The 8,085-nt window shown below is 51.1% G+C and overlaps 1 long non-coding RNA gene across 1 annotated transcript; it reads right to left on the reverse strand.

Moving 5' to 3' along the window:
* Positions 1-6,362: 6,362 nt before the first annotated feature.
* Positions 6,363-7,814, reverse strand: LOC133346140 (uncharacterized). Its single transcript, XR_009755499.1, has 3 exons — positions 7,695-7,814; positions 7,170-7,265; positions 6,363-6,614 (listed from the first exon to the last, which is right to left on the reverse strand). It is a non-coding gene; the product is annotated as an uncharacterized LOC133346140 (long non-coding RNA).
* Between the last annotated feature and the right edge of the window lie 271 nt (positions 7,815-8,085).

Below are 8,085 nucleotides of genomic sequence, written 5' to 3' on the forward strand. Positions count from 1 at the left end.
CATGACGTAGGACGATATCCATTATATTACATGACGTAGTACGATATCCATGATATTTCATGACGTAGTAGGACGATATCCATCATATTACATGACGTAGTAGGACGATATCCATGATATTTCATGACGTAGGACGATATCCATGATATTGCATGACGTAGGACGATATCCATGATATGACATGACGTAGGACGATACCCATGATATGACATGACGTAGGACGATATCCATGATATGACATGACGTAGGACGATATCCATTATATTACATGACGTAGTAGGACGATATCCATGATATGACATGACGTAGTAGGACGATATCCATGATATGACATGACGTAGTAGGACGATATCCATGATATGACATGACGTAGGACGATAACCATGATATGACATGACGTAGTAGGACGATATCCATGATATGACATGACGTAGTAGGACGATATCCATGATATGACATGACGTAGTAGGACGATATCCATGATATGACATGACGTAGTAGGACGATAACCATGATATGACATGACGTAGGACGATAACCATGATATGACATGACGTAGTAGGACGATATCCATGATGTGACATGACGTAGAACGATAACCATGATATGACATGACGTAGTAGGACGATATCCATGATATGACATGACGTAGGACGATAACCATGATATGACATGACGTAGTAGGACGATAACCATGATATGACATGACGTAGGACGATAACCATGATATGACATGACGTAGTAGGACGATATCCATGATTTGACATGACGTAGGACGATAACCATGATATGACATGACGTAGTAGGACGATATCCATGATATGACATGACGTAGCACGATAACCATGATATGACATGACGTAGTACAGAGTGGTGGCGCGGTGGTTATCGCACCGTGTTATGAACCCGGCTATACCTGCTCGGTTCGATTCCTGTCCTCGGCTAACATCAGTGGCAAGTGACACCTGAATCGTCCACCCCCTCCCACCCTCCTCCTCCACCACCTACACCACCACGCACTGATTAGAGTGGTGAAGTATGGTCACAGGCAACCTCAATGACGGCCACGTTTGAGGGAGAGAGAGAGAGACCGTCATTCAGTTTGCAGAATGACAAGGAGCTAGCTGTAGTTAATATTAATAGTTTTTTTTTAAAGCCGCAAATTGTAATGAACGCAGCGTATCGCCGTGCCAGCGCGATGATTCCATCAGCAGGACTACTGCGGATCCGGGCTCGCTGCTGCTACTGCTGCTACTGCTGCTACACGTTTGGTACCAAACAAAAACGTACCAACGTGCTTGTATGGAAGGTGTTCTTATTCCCAGCGCTCTCACGGGGGCCAATTTCCTAAAAAAAATTACCCCCCCCCACCATCACAGAGACGCCCCCCCCCCCCAAACAATGCGCACGCCTCAACAAATAGATCCAGCTTTGTGTTGCACGTGACTGTGTGCCAGGCGCGTGATCTAGGTCGACTCGGCCGTAAAACGAGTCCAGTACCTGGCGCGGTGTGTATGAACATCGCCGCGGGGGAAACAAAGGCGGTCGGGCGTGGTGCTCCCCCCCCCCCCCCCAACGCCTCCAACCCCACCCTGATGTGCAGCGCCGGTTTTTATAGGAGCTCGCAAATAGCACTTGCCCCAAAAACCATGCTGAGGCTATACGGGCGGGTGGGGAGGTCTTTGTCTTTGTGGTCTGGGTGCGTTTTTCGCGAGAGGCTGCTGCGTGTGAGTTTGGTGCCAAGCGAGCGAGAGAGAGCGGGGAGAGAGAGGGCCTCGGTGCGCGTTGGAAGAAGCTGGCCCCGTTCGCGCCGCAACGCATGCGTCCGAGCACGCGCGTTCCGCCCTCGATCCCCTGTACCGCGTTCATTCGAGCGACCGCGTCGAGTCGCGTGAAGGAGCGAACGAGCCCGGGGCTGGCATCGCGAGAGTTAAATCACCGCCATCGCCATCTGGCGCGCGGGCGGCATCTCGCCTTGTAAGGACACGTGCGGAGGCCGCCATCTAGGGTCCGTTATTTCTGGATCGTCGCTCAGCCCACTGGTCGCTCGCTCGCTCGCTCTCTCGCTTAGCCAGCCACCACGCTCCCTCCCTCCCTCCCTCCACTCCCTCCCTCCGATCCCTCCCTCCCTCCACTCCCTACCTCCCTCCCTCCGTTCCCTCCCTCCCCTCCGTTCCCTCCCTCTCTGCTTCCTCCGTTCCCTCCCTCCCCTCCCTTCCCTCTCTCCGCTCCCTCCCTCCGTTCCCTCCCTCCGTTCCCTCCCTCCACTCCGTCCCTCCCTCCACTCCCTCCCTCCCCTCCGTTCCCTCCCTCCTTACGTTCCCTTTCTCTGTTCCCTACCTCCCCTCCATCCCCTCCCCTCCTTCATCCTTCCTCTTCCACAGACCCACCAAGGAAGGGGAGGCGGGGGCAAATTTCGCGGGAGCATCAAAACGCGCAATTTTAAAATGCAGCCAAATGTTTGTAAATCACTGTCACGAGCAGCAGCAGCGGTCGCATGGATATTAAAATACACACACAAAGACAAAGACCCCCCCCCCCCCATATAGCCTTAACAGCCTGTTGGGGCAAGTGCTGTTAGCGAGCACCTATGAAGGTCGGCATGGCACCCGAAGGGGTGTGTGGCCAGCACCACGCCCGACCGCCTTTGTCTCCATCACGTGAGCAAAGACAAAGATCCCCCGTATCGCCTTTAACTTACTGCAGGGGTAAGTGCTGTTAGCGAGCAGCTATGAAGGCCGTAACGGTACACGAGGGGGTGGGTGAGCAGCACCACGCCCGGCCGCCTTTGTCTCCCACACATGCACATACGCACACAACACACACACACACCTTAATGCACGCGATGTCATTTTTTATTTTACTTTTTTTTGCAGGACGTGGACTCGGAATCTCATCACAAATCTTCCACCGAGCAAGTTGGCCACTCAACCCACGTGCCGCGGATGTGGCGATGTCGCTGAGCGGGCGGCTGTGAGCGTGTGGCCTCTCCCCATTGCTGTTTTCACGCCCTGCGGGTGATTTAGGTGAAGGCTGTTTCGTGTCCGTGCGAAGGAACGCCTTCGTGCGACCGAACCGGAGAACTGCGCGCTCAGCAGCCACTCTTAAACTCTAAAACTCAACTGGTTTTATTTCACCGGATGCTCTTCTTTAAGAAGCGACCTGGCCACAAATGATAGCTCCACGAAGTGGTTTATCACGTGGAAGTAGATAGCAGCCAAATACTCGCAATGCTTGTTTCTAAAATGTGGAGGGAAAAAGCGGGAGGACGCGGAGAAAAATCCACGCGACCACGGGGAAAACATGCAACCTCCAAATATACAGCAGGCGTCAGGGTCGAACCCACGACCTCCTGTACACCAGGCGAGGTAGTCAACATCTCGCCACCACACGCCTGGGAAGCCCACGGGTCACCTTGAAGGCAGTAGATAACATTCTAATTTAAACTTCAGCAATTGGTAGCACAACTTTAGTCGCAGCCCGTGATGTATTCGCGCGGTTATCATACAATCCACTTATTGTCCACATAGAGAAATTGGAACCGCTAAGGTTATGCAACCTGAGGTGGTTCCGACGAGAGAGAGACATCTGGTCTGGGCTCGTGGACATGATGATCTTGATCTAATATTCACTGTCGGTTCCTGAGCGTGGGGTTCAGGGCTTCAAGAACATTATCAAGGCTACGCACACACCACTGTGTTGACTCACCACTCCAGGTGACTAACCGTTACAGGTGTTTCAATCTTGATTTGAAGCTTTCGTGACTGCAGGAATTCATACTCTTTAGTTCCTTCGGTAAAGTCACGTAGGTATGGAAAAAGTAATAGATCACGACGTTTCGATCGCCACACAGGCAATCGTCTTCAGGTGAAGACATTGCAGGTGTGTAATGACTTGCTGGGCGGTGGTGGTTGCGCACGCCTGCAATCCAGCGCTGTGGAGGCAGCGAGGGTTAGTGGATCACCGCACGAATTGTTGTGAAACTCTCTTCCCGTGGGCATCAAGTAGGCACTATACCCAGGCTCGTCAGAAGGCAGTACTGTACAGAAAATCGTCGACTCCATCTGTTCCATCTGTTTGGGATCGAGTGTCGCCCCCGTCGCGCGCGTGGGTTTCCTCCCACGTGTATTAACACTCATTGGCTGAAACCATCTGAAGAAATAGAGGACTGCAGAACTCGGGCAATTTGTTTGCGTCGGCTCATCGTCGGGCTCATGCCCTCTCGCTCGTCTGTGGTTCCTCCTCGCGCCTTTGAGTCTTCCCCTTACTCTCTCCGAGAGAAGGGAGCGCCGTTACAGGTCGAAATCATGAATTAGTATTAACCCGTCTCATAACCCTTCCAAGACAATGACCAATTACAATACAGCACTTACAAGCTTACCGTTAGTCATCGAACAGAGACGGTCACCACAGTACCGCTATCATACGCGCCTCTGCGGCCGTCTGGAACGCTCTCCCTTTTGATATTAGGAAGCCACTGGAGCTATATGCGCTTTTAATTCGTCTGGATTGAAAACTAATTTCTTGAGAACTGCCCTTTTGAGTTGAGTTTTTGTCCTTTCCCCGCACCTCCGATTCACACATATGTTTACATGTGTGTGCAATCAATGTTCCACTGGCGCCAGACTTACTTGGTTTAGCACGAGACTCGATGCTAACACTGCCCGAAATTGAAACAAATACTTTTAATTCTTATGTCTGTGGTATTTACGTTGTTTGTCTCTTAACTGTAATTCTCCAGTGGCCTGGGTGAAGTTTTGCCCAATCCTAGCTCAGCTAGCTCAAAAAACTTAACAAACTAAACTAACGCATAAAACCGATAAACATCTAGGGGGAAAAATGCGTGGGGGTTCATGTTAAAACAATAACGAGTTTCTATAACTTTCTAGCCACAAGGGTAGACTCTATCTGTGACCAATGTCAGTCTTCCAGCTCTTCCAGAAGAGAATTACAATTTTAATTAATTATTCAGTCACGTCTGTCCATATGAATACCACGTCTGAGAAAGCGATGGCCCACGACAATGGATGACATTGGAGTTGAACCCCCTGGTCCGTTTGAACCCCTGCCTGCCATCAACGGCAGGTGTATGTATGCATGTTGAATGTATTACTGGTAGGAACCTCCTGGTTACACCAGCCCACAGGGGATTATTGTGTCCGTCCGTCGTGCAGGGAAGGGCTGGGTGGGGAGGGAGGGGCTGGGTGGGGAGGAGAGGGTGGGGAGGGGCTGGGTGGGGAGGGTGGGGAGGTGCTGGGTGGGGAGGGTGGGGCTGGGTGGGGGGTGGGAGGGGTGGGGCTGGGTGGGGAGGGGCTGGTCACCCCGTGGTGCCCTTATAAAACTCAACGTTTTACCTACTCACGCCGGCTTGTGCCCGCCCTCACAGTCGGGCATATTTGCGGAATACACCACGCCGCCGTTGACCCTGGCCATTGACCGAGCAACCCAACGTTCCTACCAGCTCCCTCCGCAGGAATGTGTTTCTCATCGTCCGTAGCCAACCCTCCGTAGGCAACGTCGGTGTTTCTGTTGACTGCGCGAAAACGGTTCGCCCTTTCGCTATATTTACCGGTGACAGTGCCGTTCAACAACCCTCGTCCAATATAAACAGTGCCACGACATCCAATCAATTTGGCAAAATAGATTAAATGTGTGCAGCGGTGCTCGACGATGATTGAATACCTGCAGAGCGCCCTCCGTGTACGGTACAAGGAAGGTCAATCTCAGCCCCTCGTTACGTAACTCACGACAGCGCGCGTGTTTAATTTTTTTTATTTTACCACGTAAGGGCCACTGAGCTATACAGCTCTATTTTTCAGAAACGACCTGGCCACAAATTATAGCTCAACTAAGTCGCTCATCACGGAAACCAAACACGCTAAAACGAACGTTTCCTTTCGAAATGCGGAGGGAAAACAACCGGAGGACCCGGAGCAAAATCCACGCGACCACGGGGAGAGAGTGACGCGCACACTCCAAATGTTTCGGCGTCAAGAGTTCAGGATCGCACCCACGACCTCTTGTATACCGGGCGAGGGATTTAACATCTCGCCACCGCGGCGCCCATCTTCTGCCCTCTGCTGCAGCCTGTGACGCAGCGTCCACGTGGCCCTCAACGAACGAGGCAATGCGGATTTTTTTTTTACAAGCGCCGGTTTTATTCTCAACGTCCCGCGTGACGTCATTTACGTGGAACGTTAATTTCTCGCGTGAAAGGATTACGCGTGACGTGTGCGCTGAACCTCTTTCGTACCGTACGTAGCCAACTGTGCTAAGCGGAGGTGTGGGAGATGCCGATGGGAATACATTTGCATAAGTGGCCGTGCGTTTTCGTCACATTGGTGCGTTCTGCTTGGCGATCATCCTCGTCGGAAAAGCTGGGATCAGTGGTGTGTAACAAAAAAAAACATATTCCTACGACATCACGCGAATTCTTTCCATTGAGAGTCAACATTCCAGACAAAAACATTTCTACCGACTTCATTCCATCGACTAGCGGAGAAATAGCAGGCCCGGTCGATCCCGCACCCCCTCGCCTGGTCCGGGATGCGAACTTGACTGTGTAGTCCAACCGCGTGAGCTCGGCGCCAGCCCGAACGTAGGATGCGGCGGGGCTGCTCGAGTGAGTGAGAAATAAAAGGTTCACTAAATAAAACAATAAAATAATTATTATGTTTTATTTTTATTATTTTATTATTTTCCTTCTACGTGACTTTACCGAAAGAATCAAGAAGATGAATCCCTGCAGTAACGAAAGCTTTAAATCTTTGTGTACAGTTTGTTGTCCTTCCCCCCCTCCCCCCCCCCTCGATTACCACGGTTGGCTACGTACCGTGCGAGACAAGTTCGACATACTTTATACCACGCTGGTCCACGTGGGTTCGCATGAGGCTTCAGTTTTAAACGCAGGTGAGCGCCAACTGACGGGGCACGCTTCTCCAAGATGTAAACGTGCAGATGGCCGACTGTCAATGTGAGTAACGCGGCATTGAGACTCCCCAGGGGGAGACGCCCACGTGTATAGGTTCACTTTAGACACGGGAGTTGAGCTCAAAAGGAGCGCCAAACGACGATATCGTCCACAAGCAACGGCCGGCAAACCCCGCGTCTGGCGTGATATGCCATTGTGTGTGTGTGTGTGGGGGGGGGGGGGGTTAAGTCAGCAGCACCACAAGACGGTGTCCACGAGAAGGCGAGTTCCACGAACACAACGGGGAAGACGCAAAGTTGTGTTTTTGGAGCCGTCCATAAATGACGTCACGCACCTGGGGGGGGAAAGGGGTGGGGGGGGTTGAGAAATGTGACGTCACATCAAAACACGTTCTACTTAATTAAATAGACTTTGTAATAAATGTTTTCTCCTACAACATCAGAGTGCAGCGCCACATTAAATACGCACTACAATGATAATAATTTAAAGCGATTTGAAGAATGTTAAATTTTTTTTTGGGGGGGGGGGGCAGAGCTTTGTGACATCATATTTGAGGGGGGGTCTGACTTTTTGTGACGTCGTGTGACGAGGGGGGGGGGGGTAAAAATTGTCCAAAATCGTGTGACGTCATTTATGAACGGCCCCTTTGTAGTTTAACTTACCATGTATATATATATTCGCACGGTTCGCTACGCACGGTGCGAAAGAAGTTCTACACACAACCAAACATCAATTTACGTCTCCACATGTGACTACAACATACCTTACGTATTAGCCATCGGCCTATCGACTTTCATCGAACCAATATTAACTCATCCGCATTGAAACAAAACACTCGACTCGTTTTGATCTTGTGAGGCTCATCGGCAGGGGGCTTGTTAAAACAAATGGGAGGCCAAAGCCAAAGGTGTCGTGTTCGTCTTTCCTGCGTGGCCAAGAAATGCCAGCGAGGGTGAGGCGGTGGTTGGGAGCAGTGCCGGATTATCCCAGTAGCAAAAGTAGCTACAACACGTGTAGTAGCAGCTGCAACACGTGTAGTAGCAGCTACAACACGTGTAGTAGCAGCTACAACACGTGTAGTAGCCGCTACAACACGTGTAGTAGCAGCTACTACACGTGTAGTAGCTGCTACTACACGTGTAGTAGTAGCTACT

Source organism: Lethenteron reissneri, chromosome 23 (assembly GCF_015708825.2).
Source record: "Lethenteron reissneri isolate LAM-NWPU_2019-01 chromosome 23, ASM1570882v1, whole genome shotgun sequence".
Classification (NCBI taxonomy): Eukaryota; Metazoa; Chordata; class Hyperoartia; order Petromyzontiformes; family Petromyzontidae; genus Lethenteron; species Lethenteron reissneri.